Source organism: Heloderma suspectum, chromosome 2 (assembly GCF_057233095.1).
Source record: "Heloderma suspectum isolate Gila_16-S chromosome 2, 16-S_ref, whole genome shotgun sequence".
Lineage (NCBI taxonomy): Eukaryota > Metazoa > Chordata > Lepidosauria > Squamata > Helodermatidae > Heloderma > Heloderma suspectum.
This window is the reverse complement of record NC_139459.1, coordinates 324,673,317-324,690,901: the sequence shown is the minus strand read 5'-3', so window position 1 is coordinate 324,690,901 and position 17,585 is coordinate 324,673,317. Positions and strand designations below refer to the sequence as shown.

The window sequence follows — 17,585 nt, the reverse complement described above, 5'->3', positions numbered from 1 at the left end:
AATAGCTCTTAATGGTGCTTTGCCCACTGTTTTTTGAAATGTGGACTGTGTACTGCTTTGCCACACTCTGCTTGTCCACATAGCACAAGCATGCACACACACTCACACACACACACACACACACATGAGCAAAAGAAATGCAACCATGGAACTACCTACAAGCAAGGGGTGGGGGGAACTAACTATAATCCTAGCAGAAGAGAAAAGGGTTTTTTTATTTTATTGAGAAAAGAGATCAATGAGAAGAGAAGGAAAACAGGGATTGAGAAGGGTGGGTGGAGGGGAGCCAAGAACAAGGACAAGAAAGTTCGTTCTCTCTCTCTCTCTCTCTCTCTGTATGTATGTATGTATGTATATTCTAGACAGAATGAAAGTAAGGGCAAAGTAATGGTTGAGAGCAAGGAGAACGCGTGTGTGTGTGTGTGTGTGTGTGAGAGAGAGAGAGAGAGAGAGCTAAAGAGCAAGGCAAAGCAACTAAAGTGAAATTTTCTATTTTTTTTAATGAACAAACAAGAAGAATGATAGGTAAAACCTATTACAGAAGGGTGGGGTGGGGTGGGGTGGGGGGAGACTAAGAACCAAAGAGGAAACTTAGACTAAATACTAAATGTTTGGTTTTTAAAAATCTACAAAAGAAAGAAAGAGAATAGTTGAATTAATAAAGAACACAGAGCTGCATGCACACACCAGATCTCTCTCCAACAACAAACAAAACCAACCACCACCTAATCAGTGTGCTCCCTCCCTCTCTCCCTCCCTCTCTCCCTCCCTCTCTCACACACACACACACACACAATGAACAAACACACTGATCTCCTCCTCCAGTATTCCCCACCCCTCCTCCATCACTGTTACTGATTGGAAACTGCTGGGTTCCATTCAGCCCTAATTTGGCAACTAGAGTTGCCATTCACCAAAGCTCCCTCCCTCCCTCCCTCCTCCTCCTCCTCCTCTCCCCTTCCCCCCTCCCTCCTCCTCTTCTCCCCCTCCCAGATCTCTCTCAAGTTGATACATTTGGAGCCAGCCTGTCTGGCCTGCTCAGAAGGCATCAGAAGAGCAATGAATCTCTGGGGTGGGCTGAGGCACCTTGGCGGTGAGCTGCTTCACCTTGGGGTCATATCACACCGAGGCACCCCCGAAGCAGCCCGCTTCACCTTGTTATTTGGGGTTCAGACCAAGGGGGTGCACAGCCCTACTTCTAATGTCCTTGATTGTCCCTGGTTATAAATGTCCTTGAAATCGGAAGCAAGGGACTGCCTACTATAAGATGTTGGTATTCTGAGCTTTTCATTGACACAGATGGAAGATCCTTTAAGCCAAAGTCACAGATTTCCTATTAGGATATTTTGAAGGAGGTCAAAGGAGATGGGAATGGGGTCAAATCCATGCCAAAGACCACAGACTGGAGGATGAAGCAACCCATAGGTTGCAAGAAGCTCCACGGTTAGGAATTCAGGTACACACGGCAGGGAATTAGCAGATGGTTGTACACACAGCCTGGATTTATTCCCACACTTTCCCCAGTCCCTTTACAGATGTTGTTCTGAACAGCTGCCAAGCTGAATTATCCTGTAGCAGCCTTCTGCTGTACAGCCTTTATCTGCTTGTTCGTATGTTGGATTCTTGGCAGAACATATGCACTGGCCCTCAGTTAATTCTGTTTGTTCCCCAAGACACCCAGTCCAGGTAATATAAGCTGCTATTATAGCTGGACTCATGATATGCTGCTGTTCTTATGTTTTCTTTGCCTGTGTCTTAAATTCCTCATCTATAACGTGGAGATAGTTGCCTTGTAAGAGAATAATTATGAGAATAAATAGATGAAAGGGTGTGAGACGATGACAGCAACAACACTTAGCATTTATAGTGCTCCTTTCAAGTGTTTGATGCAAGTTTCATTGATTACCATAGTCAAAATATATTATGGTACTGACATACTGAGGTATTAGAATTGCCTAGTGCACCCTAGCAGCATTGTATTGATTTGTTTTAGTTTAGAACTGGTTCAGGTTTCTTATTCGAATCTAGACAAAGTTTTAGAACCTTTCATTTGAAAGCCTTAACAAGATCATGCTAGGAAGTAATAATACATTTGCAAAAGAGTCTGGTAATTGCAGCACACTGTGGAAGAATGGTAGGGACTTTGCTGCCTTTTTCATCCCCTCCTCTCATTTCTTCGATAGACTAGGTGAAGAGGTTGAAGCGCAGATCTCATTTCCCCTGTTTTGCTGCTTGTGAAGTCTGCCAACAGAATCCACCTTGACAAAGTCAAGGACTCCACGTTTAATGTTGAACTGAGTGAATAAATTATGCATGAAATTGTGTCGGAGTCTCTAGTGTGCAGAATTGCTCCTTTTGATATGAAAGGTTAATTCAGAAAGGAGTCCAAAATAGCTGGAAATTGTGGGGATAAGTGGATAGTATTCACTGTTGTGAGCTGTTATTACTAGAAATTGCATTCCCTCTCTAGCTTCCCCCGAGATTTAGCTTTGCCAGTGAATATAAACTGTACTCAATAGAATAGCATCCAGAAGCAACAAGAGTGGATGGCCACATGCAGTAAAATATTCTAATGGTGTTTTTAAAAGGGGCTTACACTTTCCCCATGTATATCATGTCCCGTATAGAAGATTACTGCCTCATTTAGGTCAAGAACAAGGCGTATCCATGGTAATGGATTTGAAGTGTGTCTTGTATTGGAATTTCTCATTTGTAGAGTCCATTGCAAAAGATTCCAGGGCCCCAATTTGGACATTAAGAGTAGGCCCTTTTCCCTTCGATGTCTCTATGGTCAGCTTAGGGAACCAGCTTGGGCACTCCCACACTATCTGCTCTTGTCTTGAGCACTCCCTGTCAGCCATATGGGAGCCAGTGTAGGTTGAAGCGTCGAGGCTGTGGAGCTTAGAAGAGCTGACTCAGGACCCATTGGTTCCTGAAGTGCGAGTTGTCAGGATATGCCTTCAGTCTGATCAGAACTATCTGGCAGCTGGGTTTTTAAAAAAGCAAGCAAGAAAGAAATCTGTTTGTTTTGAAGCAAGGGCACCTGACTTGTTTTGGCCTGAGGGCCAAATCACACATCACTGTGATGTTTTCCTTTGACTTGATTTTAATATTTTTGATTCCAGCAGTTAGCAGCCATGGGGGACGGTTTTGATGTCGTCTTTATTGATGCTGATCAAAAGGACCCTGCAGAGTACTATCACTTTGTCATGGAGAACCATTTGCTGAGGATGGATGGGATGCTCTGTGTGGAGAACACACTCATGAAAGGACATGCCTACCTGGAGAATACAACAGATGAAAATGTATTAGATGTCAAAAAATTGAATCAAGTAATTAATTCAGATCCTCACATAGAGCAGGTTAGTGCAATGCAATTAAGGCTGACGTCGATATTATAATAGCTTTTGCACATGTTTGGTGCAAGAAATGATAAGTTTGTTTAGGCCCTTCTACCTGCTCCTTCATTGAACATAAGCATATGGATTATCCTTACTTAAGCTTCCCTTATGAGTGGGGAGATCTTAATAATCATATTAAAGTGATGCAGGTGGTGTCTGAGGATCAGGCCTTTCTCTTGTGACACCCGGACTCTGAAATGCCCTGCCCAGTGCCGTGTGCCTCCCACCAATTTTTATGGTGCCAGGTAAAAATAATTTCAGTTGCCCTAGCCTTTTAATTCAGGGCAGGTGCTCTGGTTCTATCTGCTTGCTACTTCTAGTACTTCTTTTTAGCTGGTGTGCTACTTTTAACGTTTTAGGGCTCTCAAAGTTGTTTTAAGTGCAGTTTTTTTGTTGTAATGATTGATTATTAATTGTAAGTGTTTTAATGTCAGACTTGTGAGCTGCCTTGAAATTTATTACTGTGGGGTGTGTGTATGTGTGAAGTTGTTGTTGTGTATGTGTACAAATGAGTCATAAGTATGCTAGGGGTTGCTGAAGATTTATCTGTGCTAGATATGCAGATTTTAATACAGTTGAGATGCCTGCCCCATTTTTTAAAAAACCTAGGTGCAATTGGGTAAATGTTATTATTATTACGCAGCCTTTCCCCAACTTGGTGGTCTCCAGATGTTTTGGACTTCAACTCCCATCAGCCCCAGCCAGCATAGCCAATGGTTAGGAATTCTGGGACTTGTAGTCCAAAATATCTAGAGGGCACCAGGTTCAGGAAGGCTGCCATAACTTATCACCATGAGTTTCTTAATATGATGCTAGTGAGATGGACGTTCAGAACTGGTTTCAATAAATAGTTGTAGCCCTGTGAAATTTCCAGATGAAGGAAGAAAGGGGTGGGGACAGACATGATGTCCAATCCACCCCTTAGCTGCTTAACCTAGAGGGTATGGGATATTCCTCATGCTGTCACTGAACATATTAAATTTGGAGTGGGCACCATTCTAATCAGATCACAGGTGGGGACTGAAGATCAGGATGGAACCGTTTATCATTTATGGTGGACTTGTAAAAAAGCTAAAATATTTTGGAAACGAATACAGTCTTTAGCTCAAAGAATATTAAAGACTACTATAGAGCTAAAGCCAGAAACTTTTTTTATTGGGACTAACAGATAAACATGTAAAAGAGAAGGGGGGAACCCTCTTTCTCTACATGATAACGGCTGCAAGGTTATTGTATGCACAAAAGTGGAAGAATGAAACAATACCAACCTTGAGCGAGTGGATCATGAAAACGATGGCGCTGGCAGAGATGGGAAAACTTACTATTATAATTAAAGAAGGGTCAACAACTACATTTATGTTAGACTGGAAACCTTTTATAGAATTTGTACAAGAAATAGAGAAAAACGATATTTATGTATGTGCACTTTGAACTTTGAGATGGTTAGTTCTCCTTTGTCGTCGTTGTTGTTGTTGTTAAAAATAGGAGAGAAATGAGATAATGCGTGAGAAATCAATGTATGATATACAACTAAGATAAGAAGTAGAGAATAATAATAAGCAATTGTTGTGTAAGGGGAGCCAAAGGTAGATTTCTTACAATCTTAAGAGATATTTTAGTGTATGTGTATTGTGTATTTATGTTGTTGTTGTTTTCTTTTTATAAAAAATAAAATTATTATATCAAAAAGATCACAGGTGAGGACAAGGAAAGGACAGATGCTCCTTGTTCCAAGCTGATCCCGGGCATGGAAGGAAAGGGGTACACCCACTCAAACTGCTGTGCAGCCTTCTAGTGAGCATCCTTCCCTGGCCTCATTGCCCCACCTGTGGTTTTGCTTCCTTCCCCAAAGCCAGGTCTGAATTCGGGAAGGCATGGAGCCGCCGGCCGCAGCCAGAGTTCTGGCCGTGGCCAGGCTGCTGCGGCCGCAAATGGCGGCCATTGTAGGGGCTGCCATTTGCGTCCTTGCAGTCAGCCATGATAGGCTACGTAAGTATTTACGTAGCCTATTACGGCAAAGAGCAGGGACGCAAATGGCGGCCGCTACACCATTTGCACCCCTGCTCTTTGCCATGATAGGCTACGTAAGTATTTGCGTAGCAGCCGCCATTTGTGTCCCTGCTCTTTGCCATGATAGGCTACATAAATACTTATGTAGCCTATCATGGCTGACTGCAAGGACGCAAATGGCGGCCGCTATGACGGCCGCCATTTGTGGCTGCAGCAGCCTGGCAGCGGCCGGGAAACCAGCCGGAGCCGCCGCCGCCGCTGCATCTGCCGCCAGGTAAGCTCCGTCCCAGGTGGATTCCGCGGGGTGGCGGGGAGGAGGCCATTCCGCCATGGATTCCGGGGGGCCGGATTCTAAAGAATCCAGCATCACTGGAGTCCGTGGCGGAATTCTCTGACATCCCTACTGGGAATAAGAGCCATACTACATGTCACATGAATCACATACTGTGCAGCTGAGGCTATTTGTTTATTCTAGCGTAAGTGTGTATGGTCTCGATTCAGACTGGGACCACTGCACGTCCTGAGGGGAGGGTTGAAAGAAAAAAGTCTCCACTGGCATGAATTGAAACTTTTTTTTTTAACCCTCTCCTCTCAGAGCACAATGGTCCTGATTCAAATCAGAGCTGTTTGTGTTCACACTAGAGTAAACAAAAAAGACAATTCTCAGCTACATGATTAGTGTAATGTGTAGTTTGGCTCTGATTTTCCTTCTGACACAAGCCAATTTCTAGGCTGGGAGAGAATATGACATACTCTTTCATCCCTCTTCCCCTCCTCCAAACCTGTTCTCTGGTTTTTGTCTTTAACCTTCTCTGAGCATGTCAGAGACATTAAAGCCAGGGAACTCCCAAGTCTTGCTCTCTGGGATAATAGATCCAGTTCAAATTGCACACTAGTTTTACCACTGAGATATGAAGTCATCAAACCTTCTGTGTGGTACTTCTTAAAATTGACTTGAGGTGTGTGTGTGCCTGCCTGCATGTGTGCGTGCGCATGCGCATGCAGGGGGGTGGTTTGATGAAATGGCAAGTGTTTAATGAGAACCTAAAAAAAAAAAAATAGAAAGGAGCTTGGTTAATGGGAGATAAAGGGACATCCTGAAGAAAATATTTTTAAAACTCCTCAGCATCAGTGGGCTTCAGGTTTGGTGCCATGACTGAGAGAGCTCAAAGTGAACTGTTGAGGAATTGTTCTAAGCATTTAATAAACTGTGCTTTCATTTGCCAAGGTGGATTGATTCTGCTCCAAAGGAGTCAGATTTGTTTTGTGAGGAGGCCAATCCAAATGTACATATTTGCTTCTCTCAAAATGGTTTGTTTGCACTTTAAATGTTAAGGAAACAATCCCGCTTTCAGCATACATCTTGCAATTTCTTGTACTTGATTCGCTAGTAAAGTGGGTTCACATATCTGTGTGCCTCCCATTCAGAAGTTGTTTGTTTTCTCTTTGTCACCCCTAGGGATGGCAGAGAAATTTGTTTGGTTCACGTTTTGATGCAAACATACCTAATTCATGCTTCCTGAACCAAAACGCAAACTGAAAAGCAGTTATACTTTGATTTTGTGCTTTCCCAAATTTTGCGATGCAGTTCTCCAGTTTAAAAAATGCATACATAAATACATATATCAGGGGAAATTGTGCGGAAAAATGCATATTGTATTAAAATAATATACAAAAAATAATTATATGAGATAAAATTGCTTGGCCAAAATGTGTATATTAGGAAAAGTATGTACAAAATTGTGTAAGGATTTTTGTGTGCACTGATTCAGAAATGAGACGAAATGAACTTAAGGTTTGAAAAAGAGAAAAGAAAAAAAAAACCTGAGTGAAACCAAACTTGATAGATTAGTCCATTCCTATTCACCCCTTAAGGTAAGAGTCTCATGAAACTGGTTTTTGTGACAGATTTCTTGATAGATGCATCCTGCATATTTGGGACCTGAAAATATGTGTTAGCCTCCCACGCTACCAATCCTTCCCCTCACATTGTTCAGTTCTAATACATTTTCTGTCTTGGTGGAAGCAAAATATCAGTCTACCCTAAGGAAATAAAGGCAGCCATCCCTACCTGCAATTTTAAGCACATGTTCTAGCTAGAGATGTCAGAGAAATCCACAACTGATTCAAATGAGATTGGATTTCTGTGAATCTGATCTGTTTATTCCTCAGCAGACCAGCTTTTTCTGCGTCTGCAGATTCCACAAACTTGCAGACCTTTAAAAAAAACTTTTGAGGGGATTTGTGTAAGGGCATATTAGTACAAGTGTGCATTTGCAAACAAATGAAATTCTCATACAAAAAATCTGATTCTGTCAACGAATGGATGATGGAATGAAAGATGCTTAACAATCTGTGAAACACAGACAGAATGGATTTAACAAAATCCGTACATCCCAAATTCTAGCAAGTAAATTCCACTGAAATCACAGTTATTTCCTGGAGAAGGAGGCTATGTGATGGCTATGTGCTACTTCCAGTAACAGAGGCAGTATGCCTTGGTATGCCAGTTGCTGGGAAACATGGGCAAGAGGGTGCAGTTGCACTCAGGTCCTGCTTGTAGGTTTCCCATGGGCAGCTGGTTGGCCACTATGTGAACAGAATGCTGGACTATATGGACCCTTGGTCAAGAACAAGTCCTGCCAGATGAATCTGATCTCATTTTTTAATCAGGTAACCTCCCTTGTGGACCGTGGGAATGCTGTAGACATAATATACCTTGACTTCAGCAAAGCTTTCAACAAAGTGCCCCATGATATCCTGATGAGCAAACTAGCTCAAAGTGGGCTAGATGAAACAACGATCCGGTGGATCCACAGCTGGCTACAGAATCGGACTCAAAGACTTATCAATGGGACCTTCTCAAACTGGGGAGAGGTAATGAGCGGGGTACCGCAGGGCTCAGTCCTGGGCCCAGTGCTCTTCAACATTTTTATTAATGACTTGGAGGAGGAGATGCAGGGAATGCTGATCAGATCTGCAGATGACACAAAATTGGGTGGGATAGCTAATACTTTGGAAGACAGAAACAAAATTCAAAGTGATCTGGATAGACTGGAACACTGGGCAGAAAACAACAGAATGACATTTAATAGGGATAAATGCCAAGTTCTGCACCTAGGAAAAAGAAACCAAACGCACCGTTACAAGATGGGGGATACGTGGCTCAACAACACTACACGTGAGAAGGGTCTTGGTATTGTTGTAGATCACAAGCTGAATATGAGCCAACAATGTGAGGTGGCTGCAAAAAAGGCAAATGCTATTTGGAGCTGCATTAATAGAAGCATAGCTTCCAAATCCTGGGAAGTACTAGATCCCCTCTACTCAGCACTGGTTAGGCCTCATCGTGAGTAGTGTGTCCAGTTCTGGGCACCACACTTTAAGAAGGATGCAGACAAACTGGAGAGGGTTCAGAGGAGGGCAACAAAGTTGATCAGGGGACTGGAAACAAAGCCCCATGAAGAGAGACTGAAAGAAGTGGGCATGTTTAGCCTTGAGAAGAGAAGACTGAGGGGAGATATGATAGCACTCTTCAGGTACTAGAAAGGTTGTCACAGACAGGAAGGCCAGGATCTCTTCTTGATCATGCCAGAGTGCAAGACACAGAATAATGGGCTCAAGTTACAGGAAGCCAGATTCCGGCTGAACATGAGGAAAAACGTCCTGACTGTTAGAGCAATACGATAATGGAACCAATTACCTAGAGAGGTGGTGGGCTCTCCCACACTGGAGGCATTCAAGATGAGGCTGGACAGCCATCTGTCAGGGATGCTCTGACTTGGATTCCTGCATTGACCAGGGTGTTGGACTTGATGGCCTTCTAGGCTAGGGATGTATGAAAATCACTTATCTTTCGGGGATTATGCTGATGGTGGGGGGGAGGCGTTCCGTCCCTCTCCCTGGAAACCTCGCCGGGGGGGGAGGCACTCCGTTCCTCCCCCCGGAATCCTGACCGGCCGGCTGTGCTCCACAGCGATTCTGCAGAGCCACTGGCCGGCTCCGCCAGCAGCCGGACATCCAGCCACTGGCTAGCAGGGACGCAAATGGCGGCGGCCGTAGCCACCGCCGTTTGCGTCCCTGCAGTCAGCTATGATAGGCTACGTAAATGTTTACGTAGCCTATCACGACTGATTTTTTAAAAAAACAAAAAACGCGTGTATGCAAATGGTGGCGGCCATGGCCGCCGCCATTTGCGTTCCTTATTTTGGCACGTCTTTGTAAACATTTATGTAGACTAAGACGGTGAAAATAAGGGGAACGCAAATAGTGTAGCGTCTACGCTATTTGCGTTCCCCTTATTTTCGCCGTTTTAGTCTACGTAAATGTTTACATAGACTAAGATGTGCCAAAATAAGGAACACTTATAATGTAAATTATAAGCGTTCCTTATAAATTACGCTATTTACGTTCCCCTTATTTTCGCCGTTTTAGTCTATGTAAATGTTTACATAGATTAAGATGTGCAAAATAAGGAACGCCGTTTGCGTCCCTGTATTCAACAATGATAGGCTACGTAAAGACTTATGTAGCCTATCACGTCTATGTAAAAAAAAAAAAAAAAAAGACGAGACCGCAAATGGCGGCAGTGGCAGTCGGTCGGAAGACCAGCCGCTGCCGCTGAAGCCACCGCTGGAGCTGCCGCCGTCTGGAACATCCACCCCAGGTAAGTCTCATCCTGGGGGGGATCTGCGGGGGGGCGGGGGGGCAGGCCATCCCGCCACGGATTTTGGGGGGCCGAATGCCAGTGCATTCAGCCTCACTGAAATCCGTGGTGGAATTCTCTGCCATCCCTACAAATTTGTCAATTTCTAGTCTTATGTTTGGCTCACCCCAAACTTTGAATTTTTCAAAGACGTTTGTAAGAAAATTCACATGCATTATGATTTTTGTGCACATTTCTCCTAACACATGCATTTTGTAAACTTTTTTGCTTAATATACACATTTTTGCAAGCAATTTTATGAATGCATTTTTGAACATTGTTTTCATGAACACACACATTGTTGTCTGCACCTTTCTTTTATATATGCATTTTTACAATTTTGATTGGAGAACTCCACCGCAAAATTCAGAGAAGTGAATTTCAAAGGATAACTTGAGTTTTGGTTTGCACATTGGTTCAAAATGTACAAAACTAGGTAAGTTCACATTAAAATGTGAACCAAACAAATTTCTCCCCATCCCTATTCCCTGGGTAGTGGTCTGAGAAGCCATTGGGTGATGTAGAAGTGCCCCTTTCCTGGCAGAGTGGGAGGCCCATTGGGATGACACATCCAGATCTAGAAGTCTCCAGGTGCGGCAGTGGAAGGGTCCTCTCCTGTCAGTCTCCTGCCAGCATGGGGCGGGGGACGACAAAGGGCATTTGGGGGTTGGGGAAGGCTGCAGATTCACCGGATTCTAAGTGTCTTTGTTCCCCCTGCCACTGCAAGCTGGTGTAGTTAATCCCCTCCCAATGGAAACAATAGGAGAGTAAATATTTTTTAAAAAATGTAGGGATGTCAGAGAATTTCGCCACAAATCTTGGGGAGGCTGAATGCCAGCGCATTCGGCCCCCTGAAATCGGTGGTGAAACGGTCTGCCCCCCGCCCCCCCGGGACTAGGAGTCCTCGAAAGTCACTTACCTCATCTCGCAGCTTGCTTCGTGGTGGGGGGGAGGCGCTTCGCTTCTCCCCCCGAAATTCAGGCGGGGGGGAGGCGCCTCGCCTGGCCAAAATTCAGGCCAGGGAGGAGGCGCCCCGCCTCGCCCAGCCACGAAATAAAAAGTAAAAAAAAAATGCCCCCGTGATAGGCTACGTGACGATTTACGTAGCCTATCACGGCTAGATCTGCAAAGTCAGCCGTGATAGGCTACGTTAATCGTCACGTAGCCTATCATGGGTGACTTAAAAAAAAAAAAAGCGCGTACGCAAATGGCGGCCCACATAGGGAGCCGCAATTCGCATTCCTTATTTGGTCGCTGTAGTCTACGTAAATCTTTACGTAGACTACGGCGAAAATAAGGGCAACGCAAATAGCGTTGCCTTTATTTTCGCCGTAGTCTATGTAATCTTTACGTAGACTACAGCGACCACATAAGGAACGTTTGAGATGGAGCTTTTAGATGGAGCTTCTAAGAATGGCACCATGTTGAATATAGTTCATTCATTGAACACTCAAGTGTCCTGTTCGAGTCATTTAGAGAACAATCCTATGGCCCCTAGACAGTGTCTGGGGGGCCATAGGATTGTTTGGTTTACTGGCTCTGACCTTGGAGCCAGTAAACTGGGCTCTCCCCCCCAGCCAGCGCAGAGAGAACCATGCTGGCTACATTTTTGTGCTCGGACACCAGAATGTGGAGGTGGGGAAAAGGGGGTGGTCCCAGGAGAGGGGAGGGGACCAGGGAAGCTATGCTTGCCCCAGCCTCCTTCCCTCACACTCTGAAGCACTGTGGCTAGATGGGAGAAATGGCCCATCTAGCAAAAATGCAGGGCAGCCCGAGCACAGAGGCGAGGATGCAGGGAAGGTGAACAGCCACCCTGCATTAGGATACTTGGCTGCCTCTGACTTTGGAGACTGTCGACTATCAACATAGGATTGCACCCTTATAAAGCTTGCAGCAGCAAATATTACTAAGAATGAGTGATTCTGTCAGTTTTGCTTTCTCCTCCATTCAATTTTTTAAAAAATGTCTCACATAGGGATGTTAGAACTCACCCTAGCTCAGTTTCTGTGGGCACTCGCCGAAGCAGCGCCCCTGCTAGCACCCCTGCAGGCTAGGGATGGGGGAGAATTTCTCCCCAAAACTTCGGGGGGCCGAGTGCCAACGTGTTCGGCCCCCCGAAGTAGTTTCGGGGAGAAATTCTCCGCCCCCCAGCCCCCCGCACCCCCCCGGGACGGGACTTACCTTTCCCGAATGTCCCTCCCGGTGGCGGGTCCCGGCGGCGGTTCGTCAGGTCTTCGACAGGGGCAGAGGCGGCAGCCGGTCTTTCGACCGGCTGCCGCCGCCGCCATTCCAATAAAAGTAAAAAAAAAAACAAACGCCCCCGTGATAGGCTACGTGACGATTAACGTAGCCTATCACGGCTGACTTTGCAGATCTAGCCGTGATAGGCTACGTTAATCGTCACGTAGCCTATCATGGGGGCGTTTTTTTAAAAAACTTTTTATTTCGTGGCCGGGCGAGGCGAGGCGCCTCCTCCCTGGCCTGAATTTCGGCCGGGCAAGGCGGGAAGCCTCCCCCCCGGCCTGAATTTCGGCCGGGTGAGGCGGGAAGCCTCCCCCCCAGCCTGAACTTCGGGGGAAGCAACGAAGCGCCTCCCCCCCACCGCGAAGCAAGCTGCGAGACCAGGTAAGTGGCTTTCGTGCACCCCTACCCCAGGCCCGTGCTTGGGCCACCCACAAGCTTGCTGAGTTCCCCAGGCTCACCCCTATCCTGTCCGGTGAGCATCCCCCATTTTCGCGCCTTTGATCTCTACGTAAAACAGGAAGTTAAAAAAATGCGCATATTTAAATATGCGTAGTTTGGACCTGGGAAAGCTAAATGCAATATTAGAGGTGTAATCCCTCTAATATTGCACTTATTTGGCTTTCCCAGCTCCGAACTGCTCATATTTAAATATGCGCATTTTTTAAACTTCCTGTTTTATGTAGAAATCAAAGGCGCGAAAATGGCAGGCGCTCACCGGACGGGATCGTGGTGAGTCCTGGAGAGTGCGAGCGGGCACGACAGGGGGCGAACAAGGAGTGGCTCGGCGAGTGCAGTCCGAGGGTTGTGAGCAGGGCCATGAATTCCTGGACCCAGTCGGGCGCCTGTGACATCCCTAGTCTCACGTTCTTTCTGTCCCAACTATGAAAAACATTGTAAATTTTGGCAGTTTCTTATGAAAAATGAAAAAATTAAATTCTCACTCATCTAAAGCAGCTACATTCAATAGGTACAGCTGTTCCCAGTGTGGAAAGGACTGTGTTATTCTTGCCAGTCTTTTATCTGTTAAAAAGAAGAGGATCCAGGAAAAAGAGGTGGCACTCCTAATTCAGCACTAACATGGTTGAATACAAAGGGATTCAAACCCAGACTTTTAACAGTAAAGCACTCTAAACCTTGGGGTGGACAAATCAGTTTTGGTTTCTCCCACATTCAATTTTTTTCAATCTCAGATTCTTTTAGGGATGTCAGAGAATTCCGCCATGGATCTCGGTGAGGCCAAATGCCAGTGCATTCGGCCCCCCAAAATCCGTGGCGGAACGAAGCCCCCACCCCCCCAACCCACAAAAGGCGTGCGAAAAGGAGCACTTACCTGCTGCCGTCCGCGCTGACTTGCGAATGGCGGAACTCCGGCTGTGGATGGCCCTGGCCGGTGGCTCCATGGAGCCGCCGCGGAGCAGAGCCGGCCCAGGGAGGATTCTGGGGGGAGGGACGGAGCGCCTCCCCCCCCCCGCGAATCCAAGCTGCGAAAAGGTAAGTGACTTTTGTACATCCCTAGATTCTTTATCAAAACCGAACTGAAACACAATTCTCACCCATCTCTCAATATAAACCTTTCTAATCACGAAAAATGTCCATTCTTGAAATCCAAGGCTTGTCCACATGGGGGCACTATGTATACAGGCATTCACTGTGAACAAGCTTGCCAAGCTTTCTGAGTGCAAGGCCTGTAAAACGTGAGTGTGTCAACTCCTCCATATATGTTATGTTTTAGGTATTCTTCCTTAGTTCCTCAATGATTTCTTCTGTTTCTGTTATGAAGAGGGAATCATGAAAGATGAAAGTGTTTGGGGGCTACTGTGGGTGCCGCATCCTTGACCGCCTATGATTGGATGGCAAAGTGGCATATGTAACTGGTGGCAGCCAAGGGATTGGGCGAGGCTTTTGCCGTGCACTGGGGGAGGCAGGCGCTAAAGTGGCTGTGGTGGATCGGATGCCTGCAAAGGCAGAAGCCATAGCAAAGGAGCTGGGTCAAAGAGGCATAGGGGGAAAATGCATTGCAGTGGGCAGATAAAACACTTGTTCTATTCTTGTTCCATTTTAAAAGAATTAGCACCAGACTATCCAAATGTTGAACCCCCTGATTCTTCCATCCTTAATATCATTAACAGTGCAAGCCTATGCTTGTCTACCCAGAAGTAAGACCTAGAGCATTCAGTGAGACTTATCCCAAGGTAGGTGTGTAGAGGATTGCAGCCAAAACCTTATTTAGATATAGATATAGATAGAGGCAGATTAGGGATAGGCAGAGGAAGGTGAACAGGCTATAGCTGTTCCTTCAAAGCTTCTTCCTCAACAAAATATCCCTCTTTTCACTGCGATTATCCCATGTGGGGCTGCAGGAACTATGGAAAAGTCCTTGGTGGGTCAAATGTCTCATCGATAAGACTAATAGTGTCTGATCTAATGATCAGACTAATAGTGGAATCGTCCTTCAACACTGGTGATGGGGCACAGGGGCAGCCTCCTCCACTACTTGAGGACAGCAGGCTTGCTTAGGGGATGCAGGGAAGGCTATGTGACATGTGCAGCTCTGTCCTCCAACACTAGGTTACCACTACTTGTCACCCTCATGATGCCTAATGGGAGGGCAGAATGATCGCTGTATCTTACTGGATCGGCTCTGTGGGATAGGGGTTGGGGGTTTAAGTTGTAGGGTGCCACAGGGTTCTATTCTATCCCCCATGCTGTCCAACATCTATATGTTGGGCAAGGTCATTAGGAGTTTGGGGGTGTGGTGTCACCAGTACGCTGATGATACTTATCTCTATTTCTCCTTGTCGTTGGAGTCAGCTGGGGCAGTGAAGGTGCTGGTGCCTGGAGGCAGTAATGGGCTGGATGAGGGCAAATAAACTGAAGCTGAATCCTGTAGGGATGGGCGGATTCCCCACCTGTCATTCCTGTCATTTACGTAGCCTATCACGTTGTATAGCGTTGCCCTTATTTTCGCCGTAGTCTACGTAAACATTTACGTAGACTACATCCACCAAATAAGGAACGGGAATGGCGGCTCCCTATGGGGGCCGCCATTCGCGTACGCGCTTTTTTTTTTTTTTTTAAAGTCACCCGTGATAGGCTATGTGACGATTCACGTAGCCTATCACGGCTGACTTTGCAGATCTAGCCGTGATAGGCTACGTGGATCGTCACGTAGCCTATCAGGGGAAGTTTTTTTTTTTTTACTTTCGCGTTTGCGGCCGGGCAAGGCGAGGCGCCTCCTCCCCGGCCTGAATTTCGGCCGGGCGAGGTGGGAAGCCTCCCCCCCGGCCTGAATTTCGGCCGGGCGAAGCGGGAAGCCTCCCCCCCCGGCCTGAACTTCGCGGGGGGAGCAGCGAAGCGCTCCCCCCCACCGCGAACGGCCTTCGACGACAGCTAAGTGACTTTCGTCCACCCCTACATTTGTGCCCCTGTCTTTCTCCGTGATAGGCTACGTAAATATTTACGTAGCCTATCATGGCAAAAAAACAGGAACGCAAATGGTGGCCGCCGTAGCTGCTGCCATTTGCTTTCCCTTTTTTGCCATGTAAGGCTACGTAGGGAAGAACGAAAGTCGCTTACCTTTTCTCGCAGCTTTTTCGCGGTGGGGGGGAGCGCTTCGCTGCTCCCCCCGCGAAGTTCAGGCCGGGGGGGGAGGCTTCCCGCCTCGCCCGGACAAAATTCAGGCCGGGGGGGGAGGCTTCCCGCCTCGCCCGGCTGAAATTCAGGCCGGGGAGGAGGCTTCCCGCCTCGCCCGGCCGCGAACACAAAAGTAAAAAAAAAAAAGTCCCCTGATAGGCTACGTGACGATTCACGTAGCCTAACACGGCTAGATCTGGAAAGTCAGCCATGATAGGCTACGTGAATCATCACGTAGCCTATCACGGGTGACTTTAAAAAAAAAAAAAAAGCGCGTACGCGAATGGCGGCCCACATAGGGAGCCGCCATTCGCGTTCCTTATTTAGTTGCTGTAGTCTACGTCAATGTTTACGTAGACTACGGCGAAAATAAGGGCAACGCTAAAATTCTGGCCGGGGGAGGCGCCCCGTCCCTCCCCCCTGAAATTATGGTCGGGGGGGAGGCACCCCATCCCTCTGGCCGTGAAACCTCCTCTCCTGCCGGGACACAAATGGCGGCAGCTGTAGCTGCCGCCGTTTGCGTCCCTGCAGTCAGCCGTGATAGGCTACGTAAATGTTAACGTAGCCTATCACGGCTGACTTAAAAAAAAAAAAGCGCTATTTGCGTTCCCCTTATTTTCACCGTAGTCTACGTCAATGTTTACGTAGATTTAGGGGTGCACGAAAGTCACTTACCTGTCCTCGAAGCTTTTCGCGGTGGGGGGGAGGCGCTTCACTGCTCCCCCCCATGAAGTTCAGGCCGGGGGGGGGAGGCTTCCCGCCTCGCCCGGCCGAAATTCAGGCCGGGGGGGAGGCTTCCCGCCTCACCCGACCGAAATTCAGGCCGGGGAGGAGGCGCCTCGCCTCGTCCGGCCGCGAACTAAAAAGTTAAAAAAAAAAACGCCCCGTGATAGGCTGCATGACGATTAACATAGCCTATCACGGCTAGATCTGCAAAGTCAGCCGTGATAGGCTATGTCAATCGTCACGTAGCCTATCACGGGTGACTTAAAAAAAAAAAAAAGCACGTACGCAAATGGCGGCCCCCACAGGGAGCCGCCATTCGCGTTCCTTATTTGGTCGCTGTAGTCTACATAAATCTTTACATAGACTACGGCGAAATAAGGGCAACGCGAATAGCGTTGCCCTTATTTTCGCCGTAGTCTACGTAAAGATTTACGTAGAGTACAGCGACCAAATAAGGAACGGGAACGGCGGCTCCCTATGGGGGCCGCCATTATCCATACACGCTTTTTTTTTTTTTTTAAGTCACCCGTGATAGGCTACGTGACGATTTACGTAGCCTATCACGGCTGACTTTGCAAATCTAGCCATGATAGGCTATGTTAATCGTCACGTAGCCTATCACGGGGGTGTTTTTTTTTTCTTTTATTGGAATGGCGGCGGTGGCAGCCGGTCGAAAGACCGGCTGCCGCTCCCGCCCCGCACGAAGACCCACCGAACCGGCAGCCAGACCCGCCGCCGGGAGGGACATTTGCCAAAGGTAAGTCCCGTCCTGGGGAGGGGGTGCGGGGTGCGGGGGGGTGCAGAGAATTTCTCCCTGAAACTTGTTTGGGGGGCCGAACACGTTGGCACTCGGCCCCCCGAAGTTT

The 17,585-nt window shown here is 47.0% G+C and overlaps 1 pseudogene; it reads left to right on the top strand.

Annotated features, from left to right (window-relative positions):
* The window catches only part of LOC146355020 (uncharacterized), a 92,704-nt pseudogene that overhangs the window by 28,422 nt on the left and 46,697 nt on the right, over positions 1 to 17,585 (top strand).